General features: G+C 45.5%; 1 protein-coding gene, 1 long non-coding RNA gene and 1 pseudogene across 15 annotated transcripts in view; 2 read left to right on the top strand and 1 right to left on the bottom strand.

Annotated features, from left to right (window-relative positions):
* dlgap1a (discs, large (Drosophila) homolog-associated protein 1a) overlaps positions 1–16,792 on the bottom strand; it is an 890,995-nt gene that overhangs the window by 315,340 nt on the left and 558,863 nt on the right. Inside the window, exon 5 of one of the 14 annotated variants that reach the window (XM_063062175.1) lies at positions 13,173–13,331. The exons of 12 other annotated variants lie outside the window; for them this stretch is intronic. The gene's annotated coding sequence lies outside the window, so the exon portion shown is untranslated. The remainder of the gene's footprint in view (positions 1–13,172; positions 13,332–16,792) is intronic. One more of the 14 variants, XM_063062190.1, reaches the window with a different exon arrangement.
* LOC134353843 (uncharacterized) overlaps positions 11,079–16,792 on the top strand; it is an 84,782-nt gene continuing 79,068 nt past the window's right edge. The window contains exon 1 of the long non-coding RNA XR_010019689.1: positions 11,079–11,204. This is a non-coding gene — a long non-coding RNA (uncharacterized LOC134353843). The remainder of the gene's footprint in view (positions 11,205–16,792) is intronic.
* The window catches only part of LOC134356678 (RNA-binding protein 25-like), a 63,110-nt pseudogene continuing 61,704 nt past the window's right edge, over positions 15,387–16,792 (top strand).

Genomic DNA, 16,792 nt, shown 5'->3' with positions numbered 1-16,792 from the left:
TTCCAGCCTTTAATCTAGAGATGGTCACATTCAGTTCTTTGACAGTTACTGGTTCTAATAGGCATTCATTTTGTAAATCTGTAAACTCGGGTTGATCGAAAGAATTCAATAAAGTGTCCATATAGGGCTCATTGGAAGCCCGGGGTTGGGAGTACAGCTCTCGATAATATATTTCAAAACTTTCTTGAATGTTCCCTATTGTACTCTCCACAAACTTTGTCTTTGGATTCTTTATTTTATGAATTGTATTGTCTACTTGTTGTTTTCGTAATTTATATGCTAATAATCTAGCTGATTTACCTCCTACTTCATAATTCTTTTGTCTCAGGTAAAGAAAATTTCTTTGAGTTTCCAATGTATAAATATCATCAATTTCACTTTGCAATTTCTTAATTTCCTGTTTTAAATTAGAATTACTTTTGTTGCTATCTACAACTTGACGTACCAAGCTTCCAACTGTGATCTTCTTTCAGCCACGACTCGGAGATGCCCACAACATCATACCTGGCAATCTCTAACTGAGGTACAAGATCATCTCCCTTATTCCACGTACTGTGTGCATTCAAGTTTTATAGCTTTAATCCTGTATTCACCACCCTTTTTAGCTTTGGCCCCCTTTACACTTTAACTCACCCCTTTGACTGCAACTTTCCCCTATCATCTGCCTGTCCTGCCTGATAGTCTCACTGCACACTGTATCTTGTTGTACACCAACTGCTCCATCCTTAGCTCTATCACTCTGGTTCCCATCCCCCTGCCAATTTAGTTTAAGGCCTCCCCAACCCCTCTATCAATCCTGCCTGTAAGGATATTGCTCCCCTTTAGGTTCAGGAGTAACCCAGAAGAGATCCCAATGACTCAGAAATCTGAAACCCTGTTCCCTGCACCGATTCCTCAGCCAGACATTCATCTGCAAATCATCCTATCCTCATTGGTACAAGACACAGGCTGCAAACCAGAGGTTACTACCCTGGCGGTCCTGCTTTTCAATTTTCTGCCTAACTCCCTATATTCTCCCTTCAGGGCCTCCTCCCTTTTCCTAACTATATCGTTGGTACCAATATGTTCCACAACTTCTGGCTGTTCTCTGTGCTTCTTTAAAATGCAATGGACCCGATCCAAGATCCTGGCACCTGGGAGGCACCATGCGATCTGGGTGTCTCTTTCACATCCATAGAATCTGCTTTCTGCTCGTCTAATTATGGAATCCTCTATCCTTACTGCATTCGTCTTCTCCCTACTTCCGATGTGAACCACAGAGTCAGACTCAGTGCCAGAGACCTGCTCACTGCGGCTTCTCACCTGCTCAATGTGGTCGGTCACCTCCTCCAGCAGTATCGAAAGCGGCAGATTAATTATTGAAGGGAACAGTCACAGTGTTACTCTGTACCGGCTGCCTATTCACCTTCCCTCTACTGACAGGCACCCAGGTACCTGCCTCTTGCAGTCTAGGGGTGTCTATGTCCTTGGAGCTTCTATCTATCACTTCCTCATTTTCCCGTATGGGCCAACGTTTGTCCAGCTGCCGCTCCAGTTTCTTAACACAGTCTCTAAGGAGCTACAGCTCAATGCACTTTGTACAGATGTAGTTATCAAGGAGTCTGGAGGTTTTCCAGATTCCCCACATCTCACACAAGGAATATACCACTACCTCCAGGTTCATTCTCAGTGCACTCACTATGGACTAACAGAAAAAAAATACTAGCAAATTTCTTATTTACTTATTTAGAACCTCCACTTGTTTGCCCAAGCCTGTTGAGCCAAAGCTGACCATTCTAACACTAGCCCACCCCTACAATAGTCACTCTGCTTACACCTCCTTTCTTTTTTATTGGCTTCACACTGATTTCAGCCACAAAAAGAAAGCTGAAAGCTCCCGAACTCTTTTTAAACTTTGTGCTGCATCACCAACAAACAGTGTCTCGTGCTGTTTCCAGCTCGATGAAAATTATGTTATAAAAATTTATGTTATACAAGTTATGTTATATATATGTTATTTAATATAATAAAATAACATATAAAAATAAAAACTCAATGTTATAGTTGTTCTTACAATTCCCAATAATTCCTCTCCATTCAAGCTGGTCACAATTCTAGCTTGGACCTGCCCTTGTGCAGATTCAAAGTCAGATTCCAGCGCGTTGTTGGGAATCAAAAGAGAAAATGCTGAATATATTTTACAGATCAGACCGCATTTATGGAGCGAGAAACTGGGTTACTTCAACAGTACAATATGGAAATTCCTGACATATTTTTGCTTCGCCACTAGATTTTATCACAACTCCAATATGAGACCAACCAGCAAGCTCTGTGCCTTTATGGTCATATTTCAAACTTGCTGGTAATTGCTTGGAGAAATGCCAGTAGTTTGGCACAGAACTCAACCTTTGAACAATGTGGCTGACATGCGGTTGTTAAAAACATTAATGGCTGAAACCCTATTTCCTGCACCAATTCCTCAGCCAGATATTCATCTGCAAATCATCCTATTCTTATCCTCACTGGCACAGGCTGCAAACCAGAGGTTACTACCCTGGAGGTCCTGCTTTACAACTTTCTAATCCTAAGCAGTTTGGTGGTTTACAGGAATCATCATAAGAATTTCAAGTGCTTTCACTGCTCATAGGTATTGATGAGTAAATGGGCTGTTTAACTTGACTAATGATTGAAGGACCAGAGAACAGTTGAACAATATTCAGAAGACCATTGATGTGAACAGCTCATTCATCCACAAAATAACTGATGCATGGAGCAGGCTCCCATTTCTTCATTACACTTGGCAACACTACTGCACTATATCAAAAAGAAATTGCTGTGCGTTTTCTTTGCTGGTGACAGGTAGATCATAGCTGCAGTGCAAGAGATAAGTGACAACTATGAGACTAACTATTCCTTTACAAAAACAAATGGCAAGGGCTTTGAAAATACCATTAACATTCATCATTTCTTTGAGGTGAAGATAGTCTTTGCAAACTTCCTATACATTAAGGTTATCCAATTTGTTTTGTTAAAGATAATTGAAAATTCTTGGCAGATTTTGCATTGTGTTTTTTATCCTTTTGTATATCTATATTTCATTATGAATGGATTTTATATTTGAAATTAAAAATGTAAACAGAGGAAGAGAGGCCTGGCTCATTTTTCAGAGCAGTTATTTCATAGGCGTTTGACATGAAGGTAATGAAGTTCAAGTTTAATTGTCATTCAACCATACAAACGAATACAGTCAAGTCGAGTTCTGGAGTTCAGAAGTCAGTTCTGTGCTGTTTTCTGAGGAGTCTCTGTATGTCCTTCCCGTGGATTGCATGGGTTTTCCCTGGGTGCTTTGGTTTCCTCCCACCATCCAAAGACCTAGCAACACTCACAACATGCTGGAGGAACTCAGCAGGTCGGGCAGCATCCGTGGAAAAGATCGGTCGACGTTTTGGGCCGGAACTGACCAATCTTTTCCATGGATGCTGCCCGACCTGCTGAGTTCCTCCAGTGTGTTGTGAGTGTTGCTTTGACCCCAGCATCTGCAGATTATTTTGTGTTTATGATCCGAGGACCTAGTTTGTAGGATAATTTGTCATTATAAATTGTCCTGTAATTAGGTTAAGGTTAGTTGAGTTTGCTGGGATAACATGGCTTGAAGGGCCATTCAAATGAAATAAGAAGAATATAAAAATGATTGTCCTGGAGCGCAAGTGGAGCCACAGATGAAGGCAATCCAGCTTATCTTACACCGAGCGAACATTGGAGAGCAGCACTAATGGCAGGGTCCAGACCTCAACCCAGCCTGGATGCCCACCACACCACCACCAGTGTCTCCTCCCCTGGGCGGCTGCAGCAGGCAACCCCGTGCAACAACCATGGCTGTGAAGCTACCCTGCCATCGGTCTGCATCACCGGCGAACTGCACTTGCAGTATACTACATTACCAATGTCCAACAAGGTCTTGCGAACACAAGGATGTTTATAGAATGCAGAACATTATTTCCCAAAGCTAAGTCAGATTGAACTGGTTGATGCCAGCAAAATGCTTGCAAGAAAATGCATTTTCTATCCTCTTTGTTCACTTTGATGTTTATTATTTAAGAACATTTTTTGAAGACCTTTCTTTTTTATTTCAAGGACCTTTTTATAAACCAAAGAGTCTTTTATTCATTTCTGCTCTTGGCAAGAACATATACCATCAGGGGGTAAAAGAAATAATTGGAATAATTACCTTTAGAGACAGTTTCCAAGGACTTGCTGAGAAATACTTAACGCATTTCAGATTCTGACTTTTTTTTCCCCACTTTTACCCAAAGATAAATACACTTTTCAAGTTGAAAAATTTCACAGTACTAGCAAACGTGCAACTACAAATTTTTAATACTTTGATTTACAAATTACTGTGTCCTAATATTTTTCATATGTAAGTAGTGTCTAATGGTATGTCCTTTACTAGCTTCTGTGATGAATGTGACTCGGAAGTTAGAAATATGGTCAGCATGTGAATTCTGTGCTTCCACCTGTTTCAACTCTACTTACCAGGTCTGATTTATATTCTTTAGTGACCACAGCAACCAAAATGTTTTTGCTCTCAGCCTTGAAATGAGTGACTTTATGCCCTTCTGACTGCATGTCCATATTCTGCTCTAACTCCGTTTACAAGTCTGCAAATTATGTCATTGTAGTGGGCCACATCTCAAATAATGATGAAGCAGAGTACAGGAAGGGGATAGAGAGCTCAGTGGCATGGTGGCACGACAACAACCTTTCCCTCAGTGTCAGGAAAAGAGCCTGGGGTGGTGCATAAGCTCCTGTCTATAACAACAGTATTGAGGCTAAGAGCTTCAAGTTCCTAGGTGTGAACATCACAAATAGCCTGTCCTGATGCAACGATATTGATCTCACAGTCGAGACAGTTCACCAATGCCTCTACTTCACCAGATGGCTCAAGGAGTTTCCTTGTCCCTGTTGACTCTTCTGAATTTTTATTGATGCACCATAGACGGCTGTTTCAGTAGCTATGCTTGGAGCTTGATTGGTTGGTGCACAAAGTTGCAAATTATTCTTATTTTACAGTTGTGGATAAGTAGTTTAAGTGACTATTGATTGGATCAGTGTACATTGTTGTACACTTTGTTGTAATTGTGGTGGTACCTCAACATATCGTCAACATAAAATTACAAGTAGACTTGCACATACTATTAAAAGGTGATGGCGACATCACTGCATAAGGAATAGTGTGTGAGATAATTTAATAACATTTATCCATAATACTACAGGATGGGAGTTTAGATGCATCTGCATCAAAGCTACATCGGGGTGTCATGTTATTGTGGTAGTTAGCATGGTGCTATTACAACTTTCAACGTCAGAGTTCAATTTTGTGCGTTCTCCCCATGAGTGCGTCTGTTTGCACTGCGTGCTCTGGTTTCCTTGCACAGTCCAAAGATGTACCAGTTAATAGGTTAATTGTTCATTGTAGATTGTTCTGTGATTAGGCCAGGGTTAAATCGGGAGGTTTTTTGGCGGTGCAGCTCGGTAGGCCAGAAGGGCCTGTTCTGCACTTTATCTTTAAAATAAAAAATAAAAATAAAAGCATGCTGCCTGAATGCATAATGGCTTGTAACATATAACAATTGCGCTGCATGTGACAGCACAAAGTTGCAGAATTGTGGACAGAGCTCAGCCAATCAAAGGAGCCAGCTTCTCCTCTATGGACTCTGTCTATACTTCTCACAGCCTTAGTAAAGTAGCAAGCATAACTAGACCCCACCCACCCTGGATATTTTCTCTTCCCCTCTCTATTAATGCCTGAAAGCATGTACCACCAGGCTCAGGGACAGCTTCTATCCCACTATTTTTAAAATGAGCCCGAGGACCAACTTTATTCACTAGATACATTTACATGTATTGGGGATTTGCTCGGATTTCAAACCTCTGTTGCTTTATGGCTCTACTCTCATGGGGAAAGCTTTGGGAATAAACCCCAAGGGAAAATCTGGAGCAGGAGTCCCTAAGGCAACTCTAGCAACTCCTGTGACACTGCTGGTGCCAAACTGTATTGGTCTCTGTCATTCATTTGGATCCATCAGCTGCATGGAGAGGGGGAGTCTGCTACTTGGGCAATAGCTTGCTCCTCATATCATACTGCCCTGACCTGCATATCACATAAACAGCTGGGATACAACCCTGACCAATGGAGGGCCCCAAGAAGATAGTCTCTATGATGGCAGTGGAGAAATAAACCAATATGTTCTGGGGAAGATGGAATTTTGCCAAGAGCTGCAGGAAGTACATCCTCTGCCAAACCTTTCTGTTAATAAAACAGACATGGTTCTCCCACACGAGGCACTACAAAATAATGATGCCCAAGAACCTGAGCATTGAAATGGTGCTAACTGTGGAGTTGTTGATGATGAGTGGGTGGAAAGGAAACACATTTCTGCTGAAGTCAATACTGTATGCTTTTCCACAGTTTTAAGGGCATTCTGCTCAAGTTGCTGTGATTGCATCAGGACACCAGCTTGTTTACTTCCTAGTGATCCTTGGGGTTGTTGCGTTTTGAGGTTAGTGGTATAAGCAGCAAACTATCAGTTTAACTGATGGATCACTGGAGATCCAGTTATTGGTGGATGGTGGATAGAGGAAATAGGTGAGGGGAGAGAACACACACCTATGGCACATCAGTAATGTGTGAGTGGGATGTAGAGAGGTACTTGCCTAATCTCAGATATTGCCTCCTTTCAGAGTGGAACTTTGTGTTCTACCTGCAGACCAGACCTGGTGTATTAAGCTTAGAGAGTTTCTTTTGCAGAATCTCAGATATGATTGTATTGGAGGCTGAACTGAAATCAGCATAGAATCCTAACATATGTACCAGGGGAGTTGAGGTGCCATACTATGAAATGCAGACCGATATTAACTGCATCATCTACAGATCTGTTGGCTTCGTAGTTGAACTGCAGCAGATCTACAAGTTTTGAGTAACGTATTTGAGAAATGAGATGACCAGCCTTTGAAAAGTCTTCATGTCATTTGAGTAAACCTGCATGCACTTGTCTACTGACATCACAGATACAAGTTCAAGTAATTAAACAGCACTCTTAAATTGTTTTCATCTATTTTGTTAACAATATCCAAACAAAAATGAAATATACATGAAATACAGTGTGAATATAATTCTTGAAATCACATGACTGTGCTGCTACATAGAGCTACTCTTTTAACTAATATTTAAATACAATTAGCCAGTTATTGGCAAATGAATCAAATGCTGGTCTAATCCCTGTCATGTTCTATCATGAACAGAGGCTATGAATTGGCAAAATTGAACAAATAAAATTATTACTATAAAGTATTCACCTTATGAGATAATTATTTCTGTTATATATTGAGCAGGTGGAGCAAATCGAAAAAATACCATTCCCTTATCCCTTACAGCCATTTGTCTAAAACTTAAACTAGTGGCCCATTTTGCTTGAAGCCATCAATGGAATTAGATTATTCCTCCCCAGAGACTCTCTCTGTATGTGACCAATAGCAAAAAACCTTTCTCCCTCTTCCTTCTCTGGCTTCTAGTATCCTGCCCCGCTCTAATTCAGCCTTCCGAAATCCCTCATGAAGTAAGAGTACCAGACCACTGGCATCCAGTAGCAGTTTGAACAAGGACAGCCTTTATAATCAGTGTAAAGTTAATTCAACAGTTGTGTAATATTTAATTTTTGGTAAGCAAACAAGTGTGCAATATTCAGCAGTCCGAAAAGTAATTTTGCAACTCATTTGTGGGAATAAATTATTTTAGACAGGAATGAAGGAGGATAATAATCAAATAATATCGTGATCGGTTGAGTGACATTTACACAGGGTGTGGATTCCAGCATATTATTCAAAAATGGCAGCACTAATATCAAAGCATCTTTGTAAGGTGATTGATGTTTTAATCTGTCTGTTTTTAATTTTACCTGCGATTATTAGTTGCTCATGGAGGGATGTATGTATGCTTCTCCAAAGCCATTTCTCACAGTGTAAAGGTCACCAACACCTAATAAATGGCCCAGCTGAATCTGCTTCCTTTCACCTGCTACTCAATCTTCCTGTGTGACGGTGATTTCACTGGAGTCTTGATCCCAGGAAGCTGCACTGAGGGAGCCTACGTTACACCGTTTTTACGATCTAATCTCTGATATCCTTACTCTGATCCATTTATCTCTTAATTGCAGCAAGCTCTATTGTGGACATGTGGGACATAATTAAAAATTGGACTGCATAGTGCTTATATTTCTATAATCAATACAGAGTACTGACAATCTGTTGGTCATACTCAGATGTCAGGTTCAATACATCCTTACCCCAGGTCATGTCTACCTTCACTGAATATTTTTGAATTTGACTTTGAATTTATTTAAATCTTACATCCCTCCCACAACGTGAGGGAGTAAAAATCTTTGTATTTTGACTCTGTTGCAGTGTATAGCCATGAGAAATTTATAAGCCTAGTGGCTTGTTGAAAGAAATTGTCTCATTGCCTGTTGGTCCTGGCTTTAATGCAGTGGTAGTTTTTGCCAGATGGAAGCAGCTGTAACAGTTTATGGTTGGAGTGACTGGTGTCCCTGATGATCTTCCAGGCCTTCTTTCTGCACCTGCTGCTGTAACTGTCCCCAATGGAGGGAAGTTCACATTCACAGATGCGCTGGGCTGTCTGCACCACTCTCTGCAGTGCCCAGCGATCAAGGTTGGTGCAGTTCCTGGACCAGGTAGCGACACAGCCAATCAGGGTGCTCTCAGTGGTGCTCCTGTAGAAGGTCTTGAGGATTTAGAGACTCATGCCGAACTTCTTCAATCACCTGAGGTGGAAGAGACACTGTTGTGCTTTTTTTGCCGCACAACCAGTGTGTACAGTCCAGGTGAGATCTTTGGTGATGTGTATACTGAGGAACTTGAAACTACTCATCCTCTCAACTGTAGTCCCATTGATGTTGATCAGGGCGAGCCTGTCCCTGTTCCTCCTGTAATCCACAACAATGAATGATTTCCTAACCCTGTAAATAAATTGTCTCAGCTTACACACCACAGGATCATTTCAAGTCCACCAGAGCCTACCATGTGTTTGCTCTTCAGTGCTGCAGTGGAGTGGTCACCCAGGCACTGAATCTGTGAAGGAATGATTCCATCGTTGATATCATTAAAAATAAGGTGGCATCTTGACCTCTGGGATTTACCAGCATTGTTGGCTTCCTCTGTGTGCAGGCAGCATTGACTACACTTATGTATACAAAGGGGCTTCCACTGATACCCCAGACCTTTCTCTTAAAATACAGATTGCCACAAATTATGAGAAGACCTTTCAGATGGCAATTCTCTGATTGTAGGTCCTATGAAAGGCTGCACTGATGGACACTTTCGGGGACTGGCTGAAGGGCTGGATCCTGGGACACAATGGCCAGCCTCAATCTCCAAGGCTGCTCGTTCTAGTGTCTTCTACAAGACAGCACTAAATGCAGATACATTGAGAGAAACACAAGTACAAGAACTGCAGTGTAAAATGCCAGTAGACTCCTTTAGATGGGAAGCGGTTTTGGACTTTATGGCCCCTCTGCCTATTAATACAAAGCTTCAAAGATTCAAGTACATTTATTATGAAAGTCTGTATACAGAATACAGCCCTGAGATTTGTCTTCCCACAGGCAGCCACGAAACAAAGAAACACAATGGAACCAGTTCAAGAAAACATCAAACACCCAGTGCATGGAAAAAAAAAGAACAAACTGTGCAACTGGCAAAATGCAAGAGAACAACACATAGAATATCAAACATCGAACCAGAAATATTCAATTTAGTTCAGCACCGTGCCATAAGCCAATGCTGAGAGCAGGGCCATCCATTCATTGTTGAAGCTTCCCAGTTCACGTCGATCAAATCACTCAAAAACAACAAAAATAAGTAACCAGAATCCAGGAACTATTGCAACAGGAATCTCCAAGTTCCCCAAAACGAGTCCACAACCTTGTCAATTATAATCATGGCAGCGTAGATCCCAACACTCCTGCAATTTCCTCCAACAGCATCTAGCGAGAGGGAGAGGAAGACAGGTGAAACGCAGGCAGATGGCACTGAAGACCCACCCATCCTCCACTCTCATCTTCATTGACTTCAACCTTGCTGGACGCTTCAGTCAGGGAAAAGCAATGGAGTCACCCATGAGCTCATGCCCGTCTCCAGGCTAGCAGCCCTCCAGGCCGCACACTCCACTCCAAACCTCACTGAGGTCCCTCACAACGTAGACTAGCACCAGATCACTCATTCAGCTTCAAAGCACACCATCAAAATCACAGCTTCTAATCGCACGCAGCTTAGTAGTACGATTATATTTGAAAGAAGTAGTAATTTTGTGGACTGTCAGCAGGATATCACATTGTTCACTGGCACCATCTTTATCTGTGACAACAGAATAGTGTACATGGCAACTCCTGAGTGCAGTTCCAACCATGCCTCACTATTCTAGCCTTAATAGAGGAGATGAAGAACGTTAAGTAAGTTTTCCATTATCCTAATTTGAATAAATGTCAGTAGGAGTGTGTAGGAGTGTAGATGGACTAAATGCTTGTGTGAATAACAGCTTCCTGTGTGTAAGAAACTGAATAATTAGGTCTGGATAAGTGTGTCTGTTTTAGACAGCAGTTTTGTTAGCAATCTGCAGCTCATTTTGCTCTACCTTATATGTTCTTCAAATGTTTTGACAATAAACCATTGTTTGCAGTATTCCCACTACCTGAGTGATTCTAGTCTCTCCTCCCTGGATCTTATAACAGTAGGGTCTCTCCCTACACCCTGCCAACATACAAGGACTCCCTGTTGGCATGTGTAACTGGGTCTTGGTTACACTGGCTGCTGAGGTGTTTAAAATGGCTTCTTTTTATGTTATATAAAATGGCTTTTCTGTAATAGTAACTGCGATGTAAGGAGTTCTCTCTCTCTCCCTGCTTGTTTGGGTTATAAAATTGATAACGGAGAGAACGAACCAATGAGTGTCCATGTTATTCTATCTGTATGTGTGGGAACCTGGGTGAGTGCGCGGGTTTATCAGGAGGAGAACCAAAGAGGAAGGACGTGCTGGGCGCGCTCTGGTCGACCACCGTGGTTGGTCCCAGGCGGCGGGTCGAGGAGGCCGGAGGAGATCGAATGGTGGAAAGAAGACCCCAATAATTGAGCTCCAACGGTTGTGCATGAAGGTGTCTTTTACTTTCCTTTTATATTGTATCTCTATTAATTACATAGTTCCAGTAAAATCTATAAAGTATAATCTGTAAATCGTACATTGTGTGCTGTCTGATGTTTGATGTGTGAGTTTGAACCAGGGTGCATTACACAGCAACTACGCAAATGTGAGACACGGTTTGGCGGGCGGACCGGGTTTCCCCTAGATAAATACGAGCCGATAGCCCTGAGCATTACATTTGCGGGGGCTATTGTCCTGGGTTTGGATTCTGTGGAAACTGTGTAAATCACCATGTTAAGTTAGTGCGGAGATGGACCAGGATAAGATTGCAAGCTGGTGTGAGTCCGAGGAAGTACCGGTTAATCATGCGTGCATGTTAGGTGGGGTGGATTTTCGCACTTCGGAAGAAGTGCTAGTGCAAGGGTTGAGTCTGATTAAAGCTACCGGCAAGGTAGAACTCATAGCTAGAAGGTGTGGTAAAGTAGTGGAATCCAGCTTGGTGTTGGTTCGTACGAGTGCTGACGTCATGACATTGGAACCCTCCCGGAGGACGAATTTGAGGGGACACTGGAGGAAGAGTTTGATGACGCACCAGGGGAGGTGCCAGTAGCCACTGGTGGAGAGTTGAAGGAATTTGCGAGGGATAGAGTTCTCGGGGTAATGAGGGAGAAGGGTCAAGAGGGGTCAGAGTGGGAAGGATTGGTCAGGCCCTGTCCCCCAGCTATAGTGAGACCTCCAAGTTGGCAGTTGCCATTACATCTCTGGCAAGAAGGGCCGAGGGGCCTTGCCCGAAGCTGAGAATTTTCTCAGGAGCCACGCCCACCCCAGAATGGGAGGACGATTATGAGACATGGATTGAAAGCATGTCCCAGTTGTTAGGGGAGTGGCCAGGCTCAGATGATGAAAAGAGACAGTGATTGGTGGAAAGCTTGTGGGGAGTGGCGGCCAGTGTTGTCTGGGGGCTGAAGGCTGAACAGCCCTTGGCTTCACTGTCAGAGTATCTGGAAACTTTGGAGGGAGCGTTTGGATTGATGGGAGGTTCCTGGGAGCTCTTAGAGGAGTTTCAAAACATGCGGCAGGGAAGAGGGGAAAAACTCTCAGAATACATTTCTTTGGCTGGAAGTAATGCTTAATGGGTTGCTGCTCCGAGGGGCAGTAAAGGCGGACGAGGTGGCAAAGTTGAGGATGAATCAGATATCTAGGGGTTCCCTGGGGGAGGACAAGGTGGCTTGGAGTTTCCGGCAGTTCTATAAAAGGAGCCCTTCCCCCCCCATCGTTTGTTCAGCTGATTAGAGAGGTGTGGGAGGATGAGAGCACGTAGGGCCAGAGAGAGGACTCTGGCCACCGGGGACGATCCTCAGTGGTACAGGAGGTGGTGGCAGGGTTGAGAACCGAGCGACCCAAGGGGTCCCAGGTGGGTAGGGACCCCTCACATGAGTGGGTTGACAAGGAGAGCACCTCTTTCAGGAGGCGGGTCGTGCAGAGGGTTGGGAGTTGTGGGCGTCCTGGGAGGAAGGGGCGGCAGGTAGCGTGTGCTATAACTGTGGAAAAAAGGGCATTTCTGGTGGGAATGTGAGCGACAGGAGGTGTGCTACAGCTGTGGGGAAGAGGAACACTTCCAGAAGGATTGTGAGAGACAAGATGCCCCGCGGAGGGCAAGGCCCTGGGCGACTAAGAAGGGAAAGGTGTCGGAAAACTTAGGAGAGACTCAGTGAGGGAACGGACTGGAGTCTCTGGAGGAACACATTCCCCGAAATCTACCATGGGGCCCCCGCAAGCCCAAGCCCTTATTCCAGACGGATTAGTGGAACCCCGCTCCAGTGTGTCCCTACGGATAGAGGGAATCTTTGCAAGGTCCATCCTTGACACCGGGTCACAGGTCACCTTATTGTACCGGTCGTTCTACAACAAATATCTAAAGCGTTTGCCCATAACCCCGTTTAATGCCCTGGAGATTTGGGGTATAAGTGATGGTGATTACCTATGTGATGGGTACCTGTCAGTGAGATTGAAATCCTCGGAGGGCGATGTGGGAGTGTCTGAAGCCCTTGAGACACCGGTGTTCGTTTGTCCGGATCCGGTGGAAACAGGTGGCACTGCCCTTCACTAACACCACTCTTGTGCCACAGCTCCTGGGAGCCTGTAAGGAGAAGGCGGGGGAGAACCTTTTGAAGACCCTCTCAGTACACCCTGTGTCTCGAGCGGCGTTCGAGGAAGTCGGTAGCAACAGGGGGCTGGACCCTGAGTTCAAATGAGGGACGGTGTGGTGTACTCAGGGGAGACCTAAAGTGATACTGTCAGGGGAGATGGCACTAGTGTTGGGGACCCCCAGATTCCCCGGAGTACTGGTGGGCGAGGTCCTGTTAGTAGACGCCCCGGAAGACCTTGAAGGGGAGTCCCGGTTCCCGGCTGGGGTGCTGGTGAGACCTGAATTGCAGAGGCCCTTGGTTGTACAGGCTCACCGGATGGGGGTGATTGTAAGGAACACAACGGAGATGGAGATCACCTTTAAGCGCGGGATGCCCCTCGTGCACTTGTTCCCGGTGACGGTGATGTCTAGCGCCCCCGTGAGGCCTACTGGAGGAAAACTATTGGAGAACAGGAGGCGGCTGACCGAGGATGCCATTAATTTTGAGGACTCCCCTGTGCCGCCGGAGTGTAAGAGAAGGCTGGCGGAGAAGATGTTGAAGCTAGGGGATGTCTTTTCTCAGGGCGAGTTTGATGTGGGTTGTTCCAAGAGCACTCGTCACACTATCCAGGTGACTAATGACACCCTGTTTAGAGAAAGGTTGCGGCGGTTGGCCCCGGCTGACGTAGAAGATGTGCGGCAGCACTTGCGCCAGTTGAAGGATGCGGGGATTATCGCTTAGTCGCGGAGCCCCTATGCGTCTACCATAGTAGTGGCCGTGAAGAAAAATGGGAAGGTACGCATGTGCGTGGACTACAGGACCCTGAACCAGCGCACTGTCCCTGACCAGTATACGGTCCTGAGGGTTGAAGAAGCGTTGGCCTGTTTGAGTGGTGCTCAGTGGTTTAGCGTATTGGATTTGCCGAGTGGATATTACCAGATTCCGATGAGTGAGGCCGATAAAGAGAAGACAGCCTTCATCTGTCCCCTGGGATTCTTTCAGTTTGAACGAATGCCCCAAGGCATATCGGGGGCCCCAGACACCTCCAGAGGAACATGGAGAGGACAGTGGGGGATATGAACTTGCTCGAGGTGTTGGTGTATCTGGATGACCTGATAGTGTTTGGATCTACGTTGGAGGAACATGAGGAGCGGCTGCTGAAGGTGTTAAGCCAGCTGAAGGAGGAAGGGTTGAAACTTTCCCTGGACAAATGCCAGTTTTGCAAGACGTCTGTCGGCTATGTCGGACCCATAATCTCGCAAGGTGGAGTGGCTACTGATCCGGCTAAGGTAGATGCAGTGACTACCTGGCCGAGTCCCCAGACTGTGAGCGCCCTGCACTCGTTTTTGGGGTTCTGTGGGTGTTATCGGCGATTTGTGAAAGTATACGCTAAAATGAGTCACCTCTTTAACCAGCTTTTGTGCGGCTATCCCCCTGTGGGGAAGAAAAGGAAGGGAGACCGAGGGCCGGAGGCAGGAGGATATCTGAACCCGTCAGAGTCCTTTGGACCGAGGTGGGATGCCCAATGCAAGGAGGCATTCCAATCGCTGAAAAGGGTACTGGCACAGGCCCCAGTGTTGGCTTTTGCCGACCCCCGGAAGCCGTATGTGCTACACACTGATGCCAGCCAAGAGGGGCTGGGGGCTGTCCTGTACCAGGAGCAGGGCAATGGATTGAGGCCGGTGGCATTTGTCAGCTGAAGTTTGTCACCTTCTGAGAGAAACTATCCCACTCAAAAGTTGAAGTTTCGGGTGCTGAAACGGGCGGTGGTGGACAAGTTGAGTGATTATCTATACGGGGCCAAGTTTGAGGTGATGGACAACAATCCTCTCACTTATATTCTGACCTCGGCAAAACCGGACACTACAGGGCATCGGACGTTGGCGGCCTTGTCTGCCTATGAGTTCAACCTGAAGTACTGGCCGGGGAGCCGGAACATCGATGCAGATGCTTTATCTTGTCGGGCGCATGAGGGATTGGGCACGGACGAGGAGTGGGAGAGCATCCCTGCCCCGGGAGTGAAGGCCATGTGTCAATTTGCGAGTCACGCTGAAGCAGGAGCCCCGATGGGGCCGGATCAGGCAGTGGATCAATTGAGGGTTGATGATGACGTTCTACCCACTGTTTACTGTAATTTGACTGCTCTGAAGAACAAGCAGTTGCCGGAGCTGAGCCTCAAAGAAGTGGGGGAAGCTCAGCGAGATGACCTGGGCATCGGCACTATCTGGTACGTGGCTAAAACAGGGGACAAGACGAAACACGCCTCAGTGCCTTTACTACTGAAAGAGTGGCCTCGGTTGAAACTGGAGAACCAAATCTTATACCGGGTCATGTTGCCCCAGGACCGCCCCCGGCATTGCCAGCTGGTCCTGCCTGAGAAGTATCGGAAGACTGTGCTTAGGTCACTACATGATGATTCCGGGCATTTGGGGGTGGAAAAGACTTACAGATTACTCAAGGACCGGTTTTACTGTCCCCGGGTGAGGGGGGAGGTAGAAGAATACAATAAGACATGCAGTCGTTGCATCCGGAGGAAGATCCTGCCTGCGCAGGTGGCTCCTTTGTCCCACTTGCAGAGGATGGGACCCATGGACCTGGTGTGTATGGATTTCCTGTCTATTGAGCCAGACCCCAGCAACACCGCGAATATCTTAGTCATCATGGATCACTACACTAGGTATGCTCAGGTGTTTCCCACTAAGGACCAGAAAGCGACCACAGTGGCTAAGGTATTTTGTTCATTATGGCCTCCCCAGACAGATACATAGTGATCAGGGACAGGACTTTGAGAGCAGGCTTGTCCATGAATTACTGGATATGTTTGGGGTTGAGAAATCCAGGATCACACTCTATCACCCATAGGGTGATCCTCAGCCTGAGAGGTATAACCGGACCCTTTTGCACATGCTCGGGACTCTGGAGATCGGACAGAAGAGTAGGTGGAGTCAGCACATCGGGCATTTGTTTTCAATGTTACAATTGTACCCTTAATGACGATACGGGGTACTTGCTTTATTATCTGATGTTTAGGCGGGAAGCAAGGTTGCCCATTAACCTTTGTTTTGGGACTGAAGCAGGTGAATTACCTTCGAAGCCCTATCTTAAGTATGTGTCCGAAATGAGGGGAGAGTTGAAAAGGGCGTACGAGTTGGCTGAGGCGGCGGTCACCAAGCAGAATCAGGGGAATAAGAGGAGGTATGATCAGAAAGTAAAGTTCGCCCATCTTATGCCGGGAAACCGGGTGCGTATACAGAATTTAGGACTACCTGGTAAGCACAATTTGGCGGATCGCTGGGCGGCCACCCCCATATGGTAGAGAGCCAGATGCTGAACCTACCTGTTTACTGGGTGAGACCAGAGGATGGGAAGGGGCCTGGCAAGGTACTCCATCGGAACCACCTATTGCCCCTGGGTCAAGAAGTGCAGGTAGACCATGAGCCCGAATTGGAGTTTACGCCTAGTATGAGGACTC

Source organism: Mobula hypostoma, chromosome 1, assembly GCF_963921235.1.
Source record: "Mobula hypostoma chromosome 1, sMobHyp1.1, whole genome shotgun sequence".
Lineage (NCBI taxonomy): Eukaryota > Metazoa > Chordata > Chondrichthyes > Myliobatiformes > Myliobatidae > Mobula > Mobula hypostoma.
Note: the sequence above shows the minus strand (reverse complement) of the source record. Positions and strands in the feature narration are given on the sequence as shown.